The following is a 20,939-nucleotide window of genomic DNA, read 5'->3' as shown; positions in this document are numbered from 1 at the left end:
ATTCCCTTCTTGGACTTCTGGCTCCTTCTAAGGTCCCGGAATTGCACCTTGGCACCGAGGGACTGGGCCTCAAGGCTTCCCATTTGATGCCTTGTAGCTGTCTCTTGCCTTGCGTATGTCTATCTTTTAAAACAATTTTTAAAAATTTATTGGGGAATTAATGTTTTACATTCGACAGTAAATACAATAGTTTGTACATGCATAACATTTCTCAGTTTTCCATACAATAATACAACCCACAGTAGGTCCTCTGAAGGACCTGTATTCTCCCCCCCCCCCACCCCAATGTATGTGTATCTTTCTGGAATCTTTCTGTGACCCTCTGAGGCAGAGCTAATGTCTTCCTCCTTTGTATAACCTTTCTATACAATACCAGTCACCTGATACTGCATCTGCATTCTGCAGGGCTGAAGAGAGAATAATGGTTGAGCCCCAAAAGACTAGAATCAGGTTGCATAGACCCAACCCCTGACTTGTCTCCCTGGTGTTTACCCTCAATTCTTTCACTCCATGTACCTTAATCTCTCCCTTCACTGAGACACAGAGTCCATTCTTCTACCTCTTTGAACCTGAGGTGGCCTATAACTGTTTTGACCAGCAGATATCGCAGAAGTGCTGCTGAACGTGCAAAGTTTTACTGAAACCTTTTTAAGCTTCTGCTTGGCCAACCAACTGTCATGTAAGATGTCTGACTGCTCTGACCAAGGATGTGTGAGGAAGCCCAAGTGGGTCGTGTGGAGAGGCCTTGTGGACAGAGACACCCAATTTGTCCTCGACTGCTTGATTTTATGTGGCCCCAGACCCTTGACATTGTGCAGTTCCATGATTGTACGAGGGGCCCTAGGTCATAGGTCAGACCGATGGGGTTAACAGTCCATGGTATTTATATACTTTCCTCATATTTGGGAGCTACTCTCTGCCCTAATCCAGCTTCCTAGTCCTATTCTCAGCTCTGATACCATCTTCCTAGACAATACTCTTAGCCCACCTGCATGCTAGCTGTCACACTCAGGCACACACACACAAAAGTCATGGGACCCTTGGAATATACTTAAAACAGACTTCCTAGCTTCTTTTCACACGAAGACCCCTGGCTTCATTTGCTCTATTCCTACCTTTGGGTACCTGTTTATGGAACAATTTGCTTTATATCTTACTACCTTTCAGCCACCAAGTTGCAAATGCTGCCATGATGCCATCCTGACCTCCCCGGGTAGATGACCTCACCAGTGTGTCCTGAAGTCTCACCTCTCCAGAGCCCTATTTGCGAGTGGTGAAGCAGCGCTGTGTGTGTCTCTCACTCTCTATCTTCCCCTCCCCTCTCAATTTTTCTGGCTGTTGCTATCTAATAAATAAATATAGTAATTAAAAAAAGAAATTTATTTTTCTTTTACGCAGTCTGATTCTTCTGGTGAATACTGAGTTAGCAGCAAAACTTACTACTACTACCACTATTACCAGCAAAACTTACTACTACTACCACTACTACTACCACTATTACCAGCAAAACTTACTACTACTACCACTACTACTACCACTATTACCAGCAAAACTTACTACTACTACCACTATTACCAGCAAAACTTACTACTACTACCACTATTACCAGCAAAACTTACTACTACTACCACTACTACTACCACTATTACCAGCAAAACTTACTACTACTACCACTACTACTACCACTATTGCCACCCAGGTTATCCTTGGGTCTCCGTGCAAACAGGAGGAATCCACCACTCCTAGTGGCCATTTTTTTCCTTTTTATTTTCTCTGTCTACTTTTATTTGATAAGACAGAGAGAAACTGAGAGGGGAGGGGAAGATAGAGATCGAGAGAGAGACCTAAAGAGCTGCAGATGAGAAGTGGGGGCTCAACCCTAGCACTTTGTTCATGGTAAAGTGTGTGTTCAACTGGATGTGACACCGCCCAGCCTCCAAATTGGCTCTTCGTAAGTTTTCCAAATATAACTATCTAGGACACTAATAAAAGGTAATTAAGTGGTCCAGGAGATGGTGCAGTGGATAAAGCATTGGATTCTCAACCAGGAGGTCCCGAGTTCAATTCCCAACAGCATATATACCACAATGATGTCTGGTTCTTACTCTCTCTCCTCCTATCTTTCTCATGAATAAACAAATCCTAAAAAAATGTTTTTTTTAAAAAAAGGTAATTAAGTCCAAGATCTCCAAAAAAAAAAAAAAAAAAAAACCACAAAAAACACAAGGCTATGAATCAACCTGCCAATCTCCATGTCCAGCAGAGAAGCAGTTATAGAAGCTAGACCTTCCACCTTCTGCACCCCATTAACATTTTTGATCCATACTCCCAGGATAAGGAATAGGGCAACTTCCAATGGAGGGGATGAGACATGGAACTCTGGTGGTGAGGACTGTGTGGAATTATACCCATTATCTTTATTTTACTTTATTTATTTATTTTATTTTTATTTTCTCTTTTGTTGTCCTTGTTGTTTTTCGTTGTTGTTGTAGTTATTATTGTTATTGATGTTGTCGTTGTTAGATAAGACAGAGAGAAATGGAGAGAGGAGGGGAAGACAGAGAGAGGCAGAGAAAGATACACACCTGCAGACCTGCTTCACCGCTTATGAAGCGACTCCCCTGCAGGTGGGGAGCCGGGGGCTCGAACCGGGATCCTTATGCCGACCTTGTGCTTTTCGCCACCTGCGCTTAACCCACTGCACTACCGCCCGACTCCCTCCCCATTATCTTATAATCTTGTTAATCATTATTATATTACTAATACTTTTTTTTTTTAAAGTTGGTGGTTAAGCAATGATATTTTTTTGGTGGGTGTGGGCTGGAGAGGAGGAGGATGGTTGTGTCAAGTGGTAGAGTGTATGTGCCACACCATGTGCAAGGATCTGGGTTTGAACCCCAAGCCACCACATGGAGATGCCTACTGGGAGTAAGGGTCACCATTGGTAAAGCTGTGTTGCAGTCTCTCCTCTGTGTGTCTCTGCCTTTCTCTGAGTTTCACCCTCTACCTAGAGGGAAAAAAAAAAAAAAGAAAAATGGCCACCAGGAGTAGTGGAGTCACTTATACCCAATGATAACCTTGGTGACAAAAACAAACAAACAACCAAAAAGAAGAGAATATATACATATACATATACATACATACATATATATATATATATATATATTTTTTTTTTTTTTTTCCTCCAGGGTTATCGCTAGGGCTCAGTGCCTGCACTACGAATCCACTGCTCCTGGAGGCCACCTTTTCCCTTTTATTGCCCTTACTGTTTATTATTGTTGTTGTTATTACTGTTTTTGTTGTTGGATAGGACAGAGAGGGGGAGAGAGAGACACCTGCAGACCTGTTTCACCACCCGTGAAGTGACCCCCCCCCAGGTGGGGAGCTGGGGACTTGAACCTGGATCCTTAATGCCGGTCCTTGTGCTTTGTGCCATATACACTTAACCCGCTGCACCACTGCGCAGCCCCCGAGAGAGATATATGTTTTAATGAATAAAGGATAGTGATACAATTGGTGACATGACAAGTCTGGTAACATGAATCTCCAGTCTACATCCTTCTCTCTCTCTCACTTAATTTTTTTGTAGCCTTACTCATGAGCACTTCTACTACTCATATATATATATATATATATATATATATATATATGGAGAGAGAGAGAGAGAAACTGCTCCACAGTCTACAGAGCTTCTTCTAGTGCTATGGTACTCCCATATAGTGCCAGGGTTTGAACCTGAGGCCTCCTGTATGCTAATGTGTGCATCCTCCTAGATGAGCTATCTCTTGGCCTCATTGCTTTCCTTCCTCTTAAGTGTTATTAACAACATTTTCTTATTATTATTTTACATAAAGACAGAGAGGTAAAGATAGAGAGTGGAAGAGATGGGAGATGGACGGTGGTGCACCGGGTTAAGCGCACATAGTATGAAGCGCAAGGACCTGTGCAAGGATCCCAGATCGAGTCCCTGGTTCCCCACCTGCAGTGGGGTCGCTTCACAAGTGGCGAAGCGGGTATTCAGGTATCTCTCTCCCTCTCTATCTTCTCCTTTTTCAATTTCTCTGTCCTATCCAAAAAAAAATGGCTACAGGAACAGTGGACTTGTAGTGCAGGCACAGAGCCCCAGCAATAACCCTGGAGGCAAACAAATAAAGTGCAAGAGACTACAGCACCAAAGCTTCCTTCAGTGAGGTGGGGGTGGTATTTGAACCTGGGTCATGTTCATGGAAAAGCAGCACACTATGCTTTTTTTTAAAAAAAATATTTATTTTATTTATTTATTCCGTTTTGTTGCCCTTGTTGTTTTATTGTTGTAGTTATTATTGTTGTTGTTGTTGGATAGGACAGAGAGAAATGGAGAGAGGAGGGGAAGACAGAGAGGAGGAGAGAAAGATAGACACCTGCAGACCTGCTTCACTGCCTGTGAAGCGACTCCCCTGCAGGTGGGGAGCCGGGGTTCGAACCGGGATCCTTATGCCGGTCCTTGTGCTTTGCGCCACCTGCGCTTAACCCGCTGCGCTACAGCCCGACTCCCTACATTATGCTTTCTTAAAGGACTCTGGGGTGTGTTGTTGTGTGGAGGTGGGGGGCTTTTAGGTCCTGGTAAATGATGGTGGAGGAGAACCTAGGTTGGGGGGTGAGAGTGTTTTGCAGAAAATAGAGAAATGTGACACATGTACCAGCAACTGTATTTACTAGAAACCATTAGTATACACACACACACACACACACACACACACACACACACACACACACACACACACACACACACATATATATATATATATATATATATATATATATATATATATATATATATCCCACAAGAAGGGCGGTCTAGTGGTTGTGTGTGAACTTTTAGCAAACTTTTCTGGACATCTCAATGTTTATTTAAGATGTATGTAAGAACTCACACTATTCTTTGAACTGTTTTTTTTGCTTCTATTGTCTCTGTGTCTCTGATGCCTCCACCACCAATCCTAAACCTGGATCAGAACAAACTGCTTCTTGATCTTTTTTTTTTTAAAGATTTTATTTATTAATGAGAAAGATAAAAGGAGAGAAAGGACCAGACATCACTCTGGTACATGTGCTGCTGGGGACTGAACTCAGTACCCCGAGCTTGAGAGTCCAATACTTTAACCACTGCACCATCTCCCCTACTACCCGCTTGATCTTGAAACAGACAGACTATGAGGAGACACAAACCTGCTCCCCCCACTGTAGAGAGTGTCTGGGCTGGATGAGAACCAAGTTAGGGAGGGGGAGGATAGAGTAACTCGTGAAGTACAAGACATTAGGAAAACCGAAGCATTTATCATTTATCCACTTGCTCTGAAGAATATAGTTTAAGGACCAGAATAGAAACATTTCCCAAAATCTAGAAAAGTGAAATGAACTTCTGGACTATGCCACACAAGTTTTCTGTCAATATTCATCAGCAGGCAAAGGAACACTGGAGCACCAAGTAAGCCTAGGACCAGATGTAGAAGAAAATGAATCCAGCCCTCCAGCAGAGGGCAAGCTTGGGAGGCAGCCCAGGGTTCAGCCACAGAGCTGCGGAAGTTCCCTGGAAGTTTCTGAAGAGAGAAAACTAAGTGATTTTTTACCGCCCTTCACTATGGGGTTTTTCCAGATCTCTCGTGGGGACAGCAAAGTTAATTCAGGGCTAGACTCAGGGACAAACAAGATTAATGTGAATTTGAGCAGGAACTGGTAGTATAAAGACCCCATTGCAAGGCCCAGCTCTGTCTTCCACACTGATTGTCTCAAAAAGTGGTCTGGGTACCACACAGAGATGTTTGTTGTTTGGGAGTTTGTAAGAAATACAGAATCCCAGGTGCAAAGCCAGATCTACTGAACCAGAGTCTGCATTTTCCAGTAGATATTCATGTTACTCTTGACAAATGACAAGCCATTTCCATATCGGGGCTATGGGATTTGATCTCGTCTATCTCCCCTGAAAATTGATGATTCCTTCTTGCATCCAGAATTCATTCCATTTTGAACGGGTCAAAAGTATTTATTTACTTATCTCTCTTTTTAAATTTTTTATTATTATCTTTATTCATGTATTGGATAGAGACAGCCAGAAGTTGAGAGGGAATGTGATAGTAGAGAAGAGAGACAGAGACACCTGCTGTTAGTGCTTCCCCACTCAAAAAACTTTCCCCCAGCAGGTGGGTGTCGGGAAATTGTGAGGATGTGGTTGAGTTTGGGAGGGCTTGACCTGAGGAGTGCATCCATCCTGTCAGTCTCTCTCTCTACCAAGATGTTGAGCAAGGAGGGACAGGAGTAACCCCAAAGGTTTGCCCCATCTTATCAGACTCCTTGCCTCACAAAACACCCTGCATTCCTGATACTATGGCCACTAGATAAAAAGAAAGGGGGAGATGTTGGGAAATTGTGAGGATGTGGTTGAGCTCGGAAGGGCTCACAAAGCACCCTGCATTCCTGATACCATGGCATATCTACATAATCATTATTTTGCCTGAAAGATCCCCACCCATTCCATTTCTTTGATCTATCTTCTTTCTACCCTCAAGACCCTTCCTGCCTCCGGGGTATTATTATTAATCCTACCAGTTAAAACCCTCGAAACAGTTGCTAAGGAAGTTCCTACCTTTCCAGTGCGCTTTTGCCTTTCTTTGCCCCTTTCGTAGCCATTTCCGTTTCCGACTTGCCACTTCCGGGTCTGCCCTTTAAAAGCCTTGGCTCTCTGATTAATAAAGGAATTGCATTGCCTCATCACCATGTGTTTGGTTCCTGAGTCATCTCCCTCACGTCACTGAGTGAGTAGCAGCCCAGGCTGGCTCTGGTCGAATTCTCACCAACCCAGAGAGTATGTGCCCAGGAAGAGGCACCCCCACGCTAGCTCAGCAGGTGGGAATTAGGCACTTGAACCTGGTTTCTTGTGCATTGTTAACAAGTGCACTCAATCAGGTGTGTCACCACTCAGCCCCCTTATTTATTTATATTTAAACACACACACACACATACACACATACACATAATGCTTGGCTCCCAACTCTGCCTCTTCTTTTCAAAACTGGAGTCTGGTGTGCCTCTGACATTTCTTTCTTTCTTTCAGGGTTATTGCTGGGGTTCGGTGTTGGCACTACAAATCCACTGCTCTGGGAGGTCATTTTTTAACAAAATATTTATTTATTCCCTTTTGTTGCCCTTGTTTTTTTTATTGTTGTAGTTATTATTATTGTTGCCATTATTGTTGGATAGGACAGAGAGAAATGGAGAGAGATGGGGGAAGACAGAAAGGGGGAGAGAAAGATAGACACCTGCAGACCTGCTTCACCACTTGTGAAGTGACTCCCCAGCAGGTGGGGAGCCGGGCGGCTCGAACCGGGATCCTTACACTGAATATTGTGATTTACACCACCTGCACTTAACCTGCTGCACTACCACCCAGCTCCCAAGGAAGTCACTTTTTTGTCTTTCCAATTTTTACTAGCTAGGACAGAGAGAAATCAAGAGAAGACGGGGAGATATAGAGGGAGAGAAAGACAAACACCTGCAGACCTGCTTCAAAGTTCATGAAACAGACCACCTGCGGGGGGGGGGGAGCAGGGGCTCAAACCCAGGTCCTTGTATTTGGTATCATGTGTGCTTAACCAGGTGTTCCACTGCACAGCCTCCACCTCTGACATCTTATGAATGAGAATGCAGAGGTCTCTGTGCTTGTTTGAATGAATCTTGGATGTTTCACTTCTATTAGTAGCTGTTTAATTTTGCTGGAATGAAATTCAGGATCTTGGTCCCTAACACTACCCTGCTGGCCACTCTGGAATTTTATCACCAGCAGCACTGTGTTCTCTAGACTTAGGGTACTCAAGAGATTTCTACAGTCAGGATACTGTCCTTAGAAGGGCAGTTGATAGACCGTATTGAACCTTTAAAAAAGATTTATTCGAAGGCTGGGTAGTACTGCACCGGGTTAAACATACATAGTATGACGCACAAGGACAGGTGCAAGGATCCTGGTTCAAACCCCCCTCCACAGGAGGTCACTCTGCAAGTGGTGAAGTGGGTCTGCAGGTGTCTCTCTTTCTCTCCCCCTCTTTATCTTCCCTCCTCTCTCAATTTTTCTCTGTCCTATCCAGCAACAACAATGGAAAAAATGGCCTGCAGGAGCAGTGGATTCATAGTGCAGGCACCGAGCCCCAGAGATAACCCTGGAGGTAAAAGAAAAAAAAAATCACTTATTAGTGACAGAGAAAGACAGCGGAGAGAGGGAACCAGAACAGCACTCTGGCCCATACAAATGCTAGGGATCAAACTTGGGACCTTGTTCTGTAAGTTCAGCACTCTGATGGCTCTGCCCACTCCCAGCCCAGCCCAGCTAACAACAAGGAAAACAACCATCCCTTTAACCCTTTCAACGCCCCTGCTGGGAGGCAGTGAAGGCTTACAGAACCCAACCTCCCGAGATCACTGAGGACTGGGACAACCTTGAAACCCAAAGTCTGTGATTTTCCCCTAGAGGTGGGTGCTGGAGCCTTCAGAAAGAGGTTCAGACCTGATGCCCAAGGAGTCAGGATAGGAGGGCAGGAGAGTAGCCCCCTGGGGTGACCTTGGCAGGGTCCCTTGACCTAGGATAATGACTCTGCCAGTGATTCCGGCAGGTGGAGCCAGTGCGGGAATGCACGCTGCTCTTCTCTTCACCCACTTTAGTTTCCCAGTGATTAAATTGAACAAGCATCAGGCTTTGCATGCAACCACCCTCCTATCTATCTATCTATCTATCTATCTATCTATCTATCTATCTATCTGTAAGCGGGAACCAGTCTTACAGTACCCAGGAACTTTCTTTTGTTACAAGTAACAAATATCTTGTTCTCTCTGTGAACCTGTTTCGTCATTTTATTCTTTATTATTATTTCTTTAATCTTGGTGCTAGAGACAATGAGAAATAGAGAAGAAAGGGGGAACCTTGGTGCTGTAGTGTCTTTCCTTCTCTCTCTCTTTACTATATTTTAATTTAATTAAATTAATTTATTCTGGCACCAAGATTGTCTTTGGGGAGATAGATAGATAGATAGATATAAATAGATATGATAGATAGACAGGTAGGTAGGGAGGTAGATAGATAGATAGGGACTGGCAGCATAGCACTGTTTTTGATCTCTTGTGAAGTTTCTCCCCTGCAGATGGGGACTGGGAACTTGAACCTGCCCCGCAAGCAATAGAATCTGTTATGTGTGCACTCAGCCAGGTGTACAACCATCTGGCCCCTCATTTCAAAGTGAGGACAATGATAGTATTTGCCTTCCAGGGTGCTAATGTGGATGAAATGAGTTGACATATATCAAGAGTCTGGAGTCTGGCCCATTTCAGTAACAATAAGTGTGAGCTAATATTAATTCATGTGTCCCTGGAAACATAGCAGTCTCTTTCAGTTCAAAAATTCTCTGTTAGTTAGATTTGGGTTGATTTATTTACTTTTAATTTATGAGAGAAAAAAAAAAACAGAGCATTGCTCTATCATATGCAGTGTGAACTCAGGGCTTCACACAACAAAGTGAATGTTCTCTACCTGCTAAGCCAGTTAACCCCAAGCCCTGCTCACCCACCCCTAAATTTGAGTTTAAAAGGAGCCAGAGGGTGGTTCTGGGAAGTAGTGCAGTGGATAGAACACTGGACCCTCAAGTGTGAGGTTTTGAATTAAATTCTGGGTGTTGCATGTGCCAGAATGAGTTTCTTTCTCTCTCTTTTCTTTTTTGAATTATATATATATATTTATTTATTATTGTATAGAGACAGAGATTAACTGAGAGGGGAGAACGAGGTAGAAAGGTAGAAAGGGAAAGGAACAGAGACACCTGCAGCCCTGCTTTACCACTCGTGAAGCTTTCCAGGTGGGGACCAGGGTGGGCCTTGAACCTGAGTCCTTGTGCACCGTAATGTGTACACTTAACCAGGTGTGCCACTGCCTGGCTCCTCCCTTTCTTTCTCATAAATAAACAAATAGGCATTTTTCCCATGAAAAGAGAATAATTCAATTTTTTTTTATTGGTAGTGGTTCCAGAGCTACAACATGGAAATTCATGGGAAGGAAGTTTAGTTGTCTGATAGGCAAATAAATCTTGAAAGAAAGAGAAAAGAAGAGAGAAGGAAAAAGAGGGAGTGGGAGAAAGAGAGAGAGAGAGTGGGAGAGAGAGAGAGAGAGAGAGAGAGAAAGAGAGAAAGTAACAGTCAGATGATCCACCAGGCTTGTAGCCCAAGACATACATGCCACATACTTAGTTTCACTGTAGGGACCCGGTAAGGAACACAGTGAAGTGGCATGTCTACTGCCCTTTTGCTCTCACCCTCCATGTAGATCCCCTTGGGGCACCTCACTTGGGCAAGTAATGTGGTTCATTATGGCCTTCCCAAACACAAAGCCCTAATGATAATAATACCACCCCAGGCTACCATAACGCCTGTTCTCACACAAGCCTTACTTAGCTCAGAGTTCTGCAAAGGATCAGAAGTCAGATAAAGTGAGCAGGAAACCTCAAGTGGAAAACCCCATGGTTCCCACAACTCCAAACAACCAGAACAAGACAACTAGAAACACCCTTGGCAGACTCATAAGCATTTTTCTTTTCCCCTCCAAGAGTTGATTTTGATCACCGATGTTGGAGGTGGAAAGTGCTATTAGAGAAGTCATACAGAAGGATAATAATGCCATCCTTCACGCAGCCTGAAAAATTATGCACGTATTTAGACTAAGGGCAGAATTTCAGCTAAGAGGGTTCTTGTAGGGAAAAGCCAAGAGCAAGTGCCACCTTTCACTTCCGTTCATAGGTGTTCAGTTTGGCTACCATTGAGTGAAAGGTGGGGTTAATACAGTCAAGCATTTCCACTGCATACAGGAAGCCAGACAAACACAAAGCTAAGTACAAACCCCTCCTTGATATGATTATAGTCTATAATGTGGGGATAATAAATACCTACTGAATAGGCTTGTAAAGATTAATAAAATGACATATATTTAAGTCCCTAGCACAGGAAAGTGCTTAAAGAACAACAGCTACTGTTCTGGAAAGTTGGGTGGTCTGAATAATTTTAACTCTGTTAAAAAGGTAGAGTGAAGACTAGAAGAACAACCAGCAGAACGTTAATAGGAGTGAACACTGAGCGGCTCGTGAGTCTTTGCGCTTCCCTGCGTCGTCTCATAGCTATATAATTTTTTTTTTCCTCCTCCAGGGTTATTGCTGGGCTCGGTGCCTGCACCATGAATCCACCGCTCCTGGAGGCCATTTCCCCCCCCCCCTTTTGTTGCCCTTGTTGCAGCTTCGTTGTGGTTATTATTATTGCCCTTATTATTATTGACGCAATTCGTTGTTGGATAGGACAGAGAGAAATGGAGAGAGGAGGGGAAGACAGAGAAGGGGAGAGAAAGATAGACACCTGCAGACCTGCTTCACTGCCTGTGAAGCGACTCCCCTGCAGGTGGGGAGCCGGGGGCTCGAACCGGGATCCCTACGCCGGTCCCTGCACTTTGAGCCACATGCGCTTAACCCACTGCGCCACCGCCCGACCCCCTAGCTATATAATTTTAATTGCTATAGTCCGAAAAATACATGCAGTTCTGGAAATAACTGTAACTGTTTGTTGAACACCATCTGTAAGCTTATAAGTATGTAAAGCACTTTTCAAGAATCCCATTTAATCTTTTCAACAAGCAATGAGGTAGTTATTCTCAATTTACATTTTATAGAGAAGGAAATTGAGACATGTTGAGTTAAGTGACTTACTAGTGAATATATATGTGTATGTGTGTATATATATATATATATATATGTACACACATATATATATATATATATATATATATTTCTTTTCCCTTTTTTTTTCTTCTTCAAGGCTTTGCTGGGGCTTTGTGCCTGCACCATTCTACTTCTGCTTCAAGTGGGACATTTCTTTTTCCAGATGGAGAGAGACAGACAGAGAGAGAAGATACGCATCAGCATTACTACACACATCTTATGAAGCTTGCCTTTTGACGGAGCTCCCATGTAATGGCCAGCCGCTCACACTGAGGACCTTAGCATGGTAAAAAGAATGCTCTGCGTAAGGGATTATCTCCTGTCCTTGGCCAATGAGTTACAAAGTCAGGCTTGGAATACAGGCCTGTTCAAACTACTATAACCAGGCATACTCACTTGAAGTAGGAGATGGAAATGGGGAGCAGAAACCCCAACTCCCTCCTATTCCTTCTGCTCCCCTCTCCTCCTTACCCATGCACACACACTGACACCTTTCTTTTTTATTTTTATTATTATTTTTTACATTATTATTATCTTTTTGCCTCCAGGGTTATTGCTGGGGCTCAGTGCCTGCACCATGAATCCACTGATCCTGGAGGCCATTTTTTCCCCCTTTTGTTGCCCTTGTGGTTGTAGCCTTATGGTTATCATTGTTATTGTTGATGTCGTTCGTTGTTGGATAGGACAGAGAGAAATGGAGAGAGGAGGGGAAGACAGAGAGGGGGAGAGAAAGATAGACACATGCAGACCTGCTTCACTGCCTGTGAAACGAAGCCCCTGCAGGTGGGGTGCCGGGGGCTTGAACTGGGATCCTTATGCCGGTCCTTGTGCTTCGCACCACATATGCTTAACCCACTGTGCTACCGCCTGACCCCCGACTGACACCTTTTTCATCCCCAGTATACCATACTGGTAATTAAAGACACAAAATGTGGGCTGGGGAGACAACATGATGGTTATGCGAAAGACTTTTATCCCTGAGGCTCTGAGCTCCCGGGTTCAATCCCCAGCACCACCATAAATCCGAGCTGAGCTGTGCTCTGGTCTTTTTCTCTGTGCCTTTCTCTCTCTCTCTTTCTCTCTCATTAAAATGAAATAAAATAAAAATATAAAAGCAAAGACACAAAATGTTATTCATTCTTGGCCACAGGAGACAGGGAGACATTGCACACAGCCTCACCCCTACGTTGTGGATGGAAGTTTGCATTTGACTTGGGTCTTTGGTCATGTAGACTTGGCCTTGGTTTTGTAGAGTAGCCTAAGAAATCCTTACTAGAACAGGCCTCTCAGAGAATTCAGTTATAGGTATACAAAAGCACCACCCTAACTGAACTGAACTGTTTGTTTTTTTTTTCTGTAACAGATGATCCTGCTCTGGCACATCTGTGATACAGGAAGGCTGGTGAGGAGATATTTGTAGTTTGGTGAAAGTCATTCACAAGCCTGAAGTGGCTTCAAACGAGTGTACATGAAACATTCACTTTGCTCTCAAGCAGGCTGATTACAATGACTCTCTGGAGAAAACAGGATGTCTGCATTTACCTTTGCCAAATTTCAAATTAATTACTTGCCTGTAATTTGGAGGGGTCTGTACAAAATTTCCCTGCAGGGCACGAACGAATCCACAATGGCTCATGTCCTGTATGCAACTTTGTTTTTCTGATCAGGTTTTAAAGTAGTTATTGTACTCAGGGACAAATCAGTGTCATAGTTGGTCTTTGCAAACTCCTCACAGCAATACATCAAAGCATGTTTTTGTAGACTGTTTACCTGAATGTCATTAGCTGAGTAAAAGAAATAGAGCAACTGGAGCTGGGCGGTAGCGCAGCGGGTTAAGCACAGGTGGTGCAAAGCGTAAGGACCGGCATTAGGATCCCGGTTTGAGCCCCCGGCTCTCCACCTGCAGGGGCGTCGCTTCACAAGCGGTGAATCAGGTCTGCAGGTGTCTATCTTTCTCTCCCCTCTCTCTGTCTTCCCCTCCTCTCTTGATTTCTCTCTGTCCTATCCAAAAAAAAACAACAACAGCTGTGACAACAATAATAACAACTACAACAAGCGCAACAAAGTGGGAAAGATGGCTTCCAGGAGCAGTAGATTCATGGTGCAGGCACCGAGCCCCAGCAGTAACCCTGGAGGCAAAAAAAAAAAAAAAAAAAAGAAAAGAAAAGAAAAGAAAAGAAATAGAGCATTTGTACATTCTATGCAATGGGGTCAGGTCGGGGCAGTAGCACAGCAGGTTAAGCATACATGGCACAATGGGGTCGTGACTTTTAGCATTGATTGGAACTCTCTAGTCACTGTGTTGATGACTTTTTCATGCCTACGTTCTTTTAGCAGAGCCCATGAAAGTTTTCGGCTCTGCTAAAACTTGTCTGAATGGGGCTTACGGTGGAATAGCATGTTTTGCTATACTTTCTTTCTTTAAAATATTTTATTTATTTTTTAATGAGAGGGATAGGAAGAGAAAGATTGAAAGAACCAGACATCACTCTGGTACATGTACTGCCAGGGATCGAACTTAGGACTTCATGCTTGAGAGTACAGCACTTTATTCACTGTGATACCTCCCAGACCACGTTTTGCTAGACTTTAGGGGAGATCATATAAATGATTTGATATAGAGACCAGGGGTAGGGGCCAAGTGGTGGCGCACTTGGTTAAGTGCACACATTACAGTATGCAAGAACCCAGGCTCAAGTCCCTGGTCCCCACATGGGGGGAAGCTTCATGAGTGGTGAAGTAGAGCTGCAGGTATTTCTTCATCTCTTTCCCCTTCTACTTCCTTCTTCCCTCTCAATTTCTTTCTCTCCTTCTCTCTCTATCCAATAATAAATAAAATAAAATAAAAGCAGAGTCTCTTCAACAAATGGTGTTGGAAACAATGGGTTGAAACATGCAGAAGAATGAAACTGAATCACTGTATTTCACCAAATACAAAAGTAAATTCCAAGTGGATCAAGGACTTGGATGTTAGACCAGAAACTATCAGATACTTAGAGGAAAATATTGGCAGAACTTTTTTCCGCATAAATTTTAAAGACATTTTCAATGAAATGAATCCAATTACAAGGAAGACTAAGGCAAGTATAAACCTATGGGACTACATCAAATTAAAAAGCTTCTTCACAGCAAAAGAAACCACTACCCAAACCAAGAGACCCCTCACAGAATGGGAGAAGATCTTTACATGCCATACATCAGATAAGAGTTTAATAACTAACATATATAAAGAGCTTGCCAGACTCAACAACAAGACAACAAATAACCCCATCCAAAAATGGGGGGGAGGACTTGGACAGAATATTCACCACAGAAGAGATCCAAAAGGCTGAGAAACACATGAAAAAATGCTCCAAGTCTCTGATTGTCAGAGAAATGCAAATCAAGACAACAATGAGATATCACTTCACTCCTGTGAGAATGTCATACATCAGAAAAGGTAACAGCAGCAAATGCTGGAAAGGGTGTGGGGTCAAAGGAACCCTCCTACACTGCTGGTGGGAATGTCAATTGGTCCAACCTCTGTGGAGAACAGTCTGGAGAACTCTCAGAAGGCTAGAAATGGACCTACCCTATGACCCTGCAATTCCCCTCCTGGGGATATATCCTAAGGAACCCAACACATCCATCCAAAAAGATCTGTGTACACATATGTTCTTAGCAGCACAATTTGTAATAGCCAAAACCTGGAAGCAACCCAGGTGTCCCACAACAGATGAGTGGCTGAGCAAGTTGTGGTCTATATACACAATGGAATACTACTCAGCTGTAAAAAATGGTCTTGGATGGACCTTGAAAAAATCATGTTGAGTGAAATAAGTCAGAAACAGAAGGATGAAGATGGGATGATCTCACTCTCAGGCCGAAGTTGAAAAACAAGATTAGAAAAGAAAACACAAGTCGAACCTGAAATGGAATTGGAGTATTACACCAAAGTAAAAGACTCTGGGGTGGGTGGCTGGGTGGGGAGAATACAGGTCCATGAAAGATGATGAATGACATAGTGGGGGTTGTATTGTTAAATGGGAATCTGGGGAATGTTATGCATGTATAAACTATTGTATTTACTGTTGAATGTAAAACATTAATTCCCCAATAAAGAAATAAATTATTTAAAAAAATAAAAATAAAAATAAATAAAATAAAATAAAGTAAAAAATACCAGGGGTAGACCAATTAATTGGTTGTCTAATTTTTTTTTTTTTTTTTTTTTTAGGACGGGGGAGAGTATTCTGAATTAGGTTATGGGGCCCCCGGGGCGGGGTACCCCACCTCAGCCATTGAACTCACTTTGCTGGCCGTGAGTCTGTTCCAAGCTCCAGTCGAGGAGGCATCCGCCGGGACGGCTGGGGGCTCGCGGCATCTCCTGCCCAGTCTGCCCTCGCACGGAGCCCTGTTCTCTGGGAACTCACCTCCCCGGGCTCGGGGAGGGCCCTGTTAGGGCCGCTAGATGGCCCCAGTCTCAGACCTTCCCAGGGGACATACAGAGAGAGTGACGAGCTGCACTCAGTTGGTAGCCCCATCGATGAGCTTCCCTCCGCCCTACATAATGTTCTTTTTAAAAAAATTTAAAATATATATTTCTTTATTTTCCCTTTTGTTGTTTTATTGTTGTAGTTATTATTGTTGTTGTTACTGATGTCATCATTGTTAGATAGGACAGAGAGAAATGGAGAGAGGAGGGGAAGACAGAGAGGGGGAGAGAAAGATAGACACCTGCAGACCTGCTTCACCACTTGTGAAGCGACGCCCCTGCAGATGGGGATCCTTACGCCTGTCCTTGTGCTTCTCGCCATATGCACTTAACCCGCTGCGCTACCGCCCGGCCCCGTCTAATGTTCTTAACTCACTCTGAATCATAGTAAAGGAGAAGACCATGACAGTGCAGAGATATTTAGGTTTGTCCAAGACTTTTTTTTTTTTTTTTTAAACAATGAGTGGCCTTGGAGGCTGGGAACTCTACACTTGGGCTCAAGTCCTCCAGGCTCACATGGGAGCATCATGCAAAGCGGAAAAGACATGAGTGGTACTGTGGTCTCTCCTTCTCTCTTAGCTGTCTCTCTTCCTCTCTTATCTCTCACCTCCTACCCGGAGGGGTGGGGTCTGCCAAGAGCAGTGTGATCATGCAGGTATGAAGCTCCAGTAAAGTTCTGGTGGCAAAAAAAGACAAACCAACAAAAAGGAACGACCCCCTAAACTAGCCAAGCTTATCATAGTTTAGAATCTCATTTACAGTTTAGAAAATACACTTATTTATTTATTTTTATGACAGCATTGCTCAGCTTAGGCTTATGGTAGTACAGTGACTGAGGCTGGAACTTTAGAGCTTCAAGTATGAAAATCTTTTTGCATATCCATTATGCTATCTCCTCAGTCATAGAAAAGATATTTATGTATATCATTTGATGTTCACAAAACTCCCTACTGGGCAGGGTTAGGTAGCATAATGGTTATGGAAACAGTCTCTCATGTCTAAGGCTCCAAAGTTCCAGGTTCAATCCCCCACACCACTATAAGGTCAAGCTTAGCAGTACTCTAGAATAAACAAAACAAAACACACCTCTACATAGTGTTTGGTAAATATTATCATGTTATCATTTGGGATTTTGCAGAGGATTTTAAAGTTGAGTAACTTGTCTAAGACTACAGGAATATTTTCCAGAGGTGAAAACTTAGCTTTTCTTACCCCACCTCAACAGGAGCAGTGTATTTTAATTTTCAAGATATTTGCCTGGGCAGGCTCTACAAGGATGCCAACAGTACTATCACTGCTCAAAAAAGGTGATAGTTTGAAAGTCCTAAAAGGACACAACCAATAGGGAAAAGTCAATCTACGAATGAGAGAAAACATGGGTAAATCATGTATTTGACAAGGAGTTTCTATCAAAATACAGAAAGAACTTCTACAAACTCAACAGTAGCAAAATAAATAAATAAATAAATAAGCCCAGTACCCAATTAAAAACTGAAGAGAGTACTCGAGTAGGCATTTCTCCAAAGAAAATATGTAATAAGAATACAAATGCAGGAAGTCGGGCAATAGTGCAGCAGGTTAAGCGCACGTGGCACAAAGTGCAAGGACCCTCATAAGGATCCCTGTTTGAGCCCCCGGCTCCTCATCTGCAGGGGAGTCGCTTCACAGGCGGTGAAGCAGGTCTGCAGGTGTCTATCATTCTCTCCCCCTTTCTGCCTTCCCCTCCTCTCTCAATTTCTCTCGGTCCCAACATCCTAATCATTAGTAATGAAGACCAAGTCTAGCACAAGATAATTATACCAGACATATTCTGATGGCTGTTACAGAAAAAAAAAAAAGCTCCACTTGTAGACTGTTGATGGGAAGGTGAAATGGTTTAGTTACTGTGGCTGGTGCCACAGATGTATGCAAATAGTAAGACAGGTCCTCAAAGCAAGAAAAATCAAATGGCTGTCTGATTTAATAATTCCACTTTGGTGGATATGCCTAAGAGAATTGAAAGCAGGATCTCAGAGATATTTATACAGTCATAATCATAGTAAAGCTATGCATAGTAGCCAAAAAAATGAAAGCAACTCAAGTAGTCATGCCAGATGAATTAATAAACAAAATATTATGTAACTGAAAAAAGTTATACATACTACAACACAAATGAGCTTCAAAGAACGTCAGGCTAACTGAAGCAAGCCAGGCGTCAAAGGGCTGTCTGACTCCACTGGTGTGCAGTACTCAGAGCAGTCAAAGTTAGAGAAAGGAAGAACAGGAGCTGGGTGGTGATGCACCTGCTTGTGTGCACGTGTCGTAATGTGCAAGGACCTGGGTTCAAGATGCTGGTCCCTACCTGCAGGGGGAAAGCTTCACAAGTGGTGAAGCAGTGCTGCAGGTGTCTCTCTGTCACTTTCCCTCTCTGTCTCCCCCTACTTCTCAATTTCTGGCTGTCTCTATCCAATAAATAAAGAGAAAGAAAGAAAGAAAGAAAGAAAGAAAGAAAGAAAGAAAGAAAGAAAGAAAGGAAGGAAGGAAGGAAGGAAGGAAGGAAGGAAGGAAGGAAGGAAAGAAAAGAAAGAAGGAAGGGAGGGAAGAAGGAAGGAAGGAAGGAAGGAAGGAAGGAAGGAAGGAAGGAAAAAAGTAGAACAGTGGTTGTCAGGGAATGTGAGAAGGAAAAGGAAGAAAGAGATAGGTGAGGAGTTTCTATTTTGCAAGATAAAAATAGTTCAGGGGATGGGACACACAACAGTACATATACACTTAGTATTATTAAACTTGGTTAAGTTGGTAATTTCTTGTATAGCATATTTAAACATAATTTAAACAAAAAGCAGATCAGCAGTCTCAATTCCATGTTGGAAAACGGTTGTTGATTTGCATTACAGTTTGAACCCTTAGGGCTGAAAGACAGCTTACTAAGTAAGGTGCTCGTACTGCCATGCAAGTGACTCCGGTTCAAGCTTCAGCGTCACATGGGGCTGGAGGAAGCTTTGCTCTGTGGTGTCTCTTTCTTTTCCTTTTTCTTCTTTTTCAAAAACATTTTTATTTGACTTATTTCTTCTTTTTCCCTTTTCCCTTCCTTCCTTCTCCCTCCCTCCCTCTTTCTCCTTCTTTCAGTCCCTTCCTTTCTTCTCCTCTCCCTTCCCCTCCCCTCTATTCTCCTCTCTTCTCGCTTCTTTCCTCTCCCCTCCCTTCTACTCTTCCCTCCTCTCTTCTCTCCTCTTCTTTCCTCTTCTCTCCTCCTCCCTTCCTCCCTCCCTCCCTTCCTTCCTTCCTTCCTTCCTTCCTTCCTTCCTTCCTTCCTTCCTTCCTTCCTTCCACAGCATTGCTCAGCTCTGATTTGTGGTGGTGTCAGGGACTGAAGCTGGGATTTTAAGACCTCAAGCATGAGAGATTTTTTTTTTTTGGCATAAACATTATGCTACCTTCCCCACCCTTTCTCTCCTTTTCTATCTCTCTATTTGAAAGACAAAAAATTGTCCAGAATGGTAAAACCATGTATGTTTGAGAATCCCAGTTCTAACAGAAACACACAAAGGATAACAAGGGAAAACAAAAGCTTGAACTTAAAGTGGGTTGTTTTGAGAAAATGTCTCATTGGAATTCTGAAGTGAGTGCTGCCAACCCCACTGAAGAAGTGCCTGGAACTGTCACAGGCTCTGTCACACAGCTCTACCTGTCCCTGACTACCCCCACCTTGTTGATGGGGGCTGTGGAGCCAGGGAGAAATCCTGGAGGGTTCAGGGTTCACTATTGCCAACTAGGTCAGGGAATTGGTTTCGGACTCTGGCTGCAAGCAGAAAGCTGAAGGGAAGCTGAAGGGAAGGAAAGAAGGTGAACTATCTTCTTTTATGCGTTTAGAGACCAGCTAAGTAAAGTCAAATAAAACCGATTCAGGAGGAGATCAAACTAAACTCTTGGAGGGGACCAGGCAAGTGGCACACACAGTATAGTGCACCAGGACTTTGGTTCCAGCTCCTGGTCCCCATCTTGCTTTATAAGTGGTGAAGCAAGGCTGCAGTGTCTCTCTGTCTCTTTCCCTATCTCCCCCTAGTCTCTCAATTTTCTCTGTCTCTGTCCAATAATAAATAAGTAAAGATTTAAAAAAAATAAAAATAACTCTTGGAGATTGTTTTAATTAATGTTGTAGCATTTAGAGTTGAATGAAGATGGGTCCTCAAATATTTTATTTTATTTTATTTTGTTTTGTTTTATTTGTGTGTGTGTCTCCAGGATTATTGCTGAGGCTTGGTGCCTGTACTAGGAATCTACTGCTCCTGAGGCTAGTTTTTCCCTTTTGTTGCCCTTGTTTATCGTTGTTGTTATCATTATTGTTGTTATTGTTGGATATGACATAGAGAAATCAAAAGAGATGGGGAAGACAGAGAGGGGCAGAGAAAGATAGACACCTGCAGACCTGCTTCACTGCTTGTGAAGTGACCCCCCCTGCAGGTAGGGAGACAGGGGCTCCAGCCGGGATCCTTATACCTTTGTGTTTCCTAACGTGTGTGCTTAACCTGCTGCGCTACTGCCCTGTCCCCAGGTCCTCAAATCTTAATCCCAGCAGCAGCTGGCACTTGTCAATAAACTGCCACTTAACCTGCTGTGTGACTATCAAGCCCCCCCCCTTTAAATTTAAGTGTCTCTAATTTATAATTTCCTTCCCTTGAATTAAATTCATCCTGATTTTTTTTAAATTAGTGATT

General features: G+C 43.2%; 1 protein-coding gene across 2 annotated transcripts in view; it reads right to left on the bottom strand.

The window, feature by feature from the left end:
• The window catches only part of AK5 (adenylate kinase 5), a 329,025-nt gene that overhangs the window by 18,446 nt on the left and 289,640 nt on the right, over positions 1-20,939 (bottom strand). The window lies entirely within an intron of this gene.

This window comes from Erinaceus europaeus, chromosome 11 (genome assembly GCF_950295315.1).
Source record: "Erinaceus europaeus chromosome 11, mEriEur2.1, whole genome shotgun sequence".
NCBI lineage: Eukaryota > Metazoa > Chordata > Mammalia > Eulipotyphla > Erinaceidae > Erinaceus > Erinaceus europaeus.
Note: the sequence above shows the minus strand (reverse complement) of the source record. Positions and strands in the feature narration are given on the sequence as shown.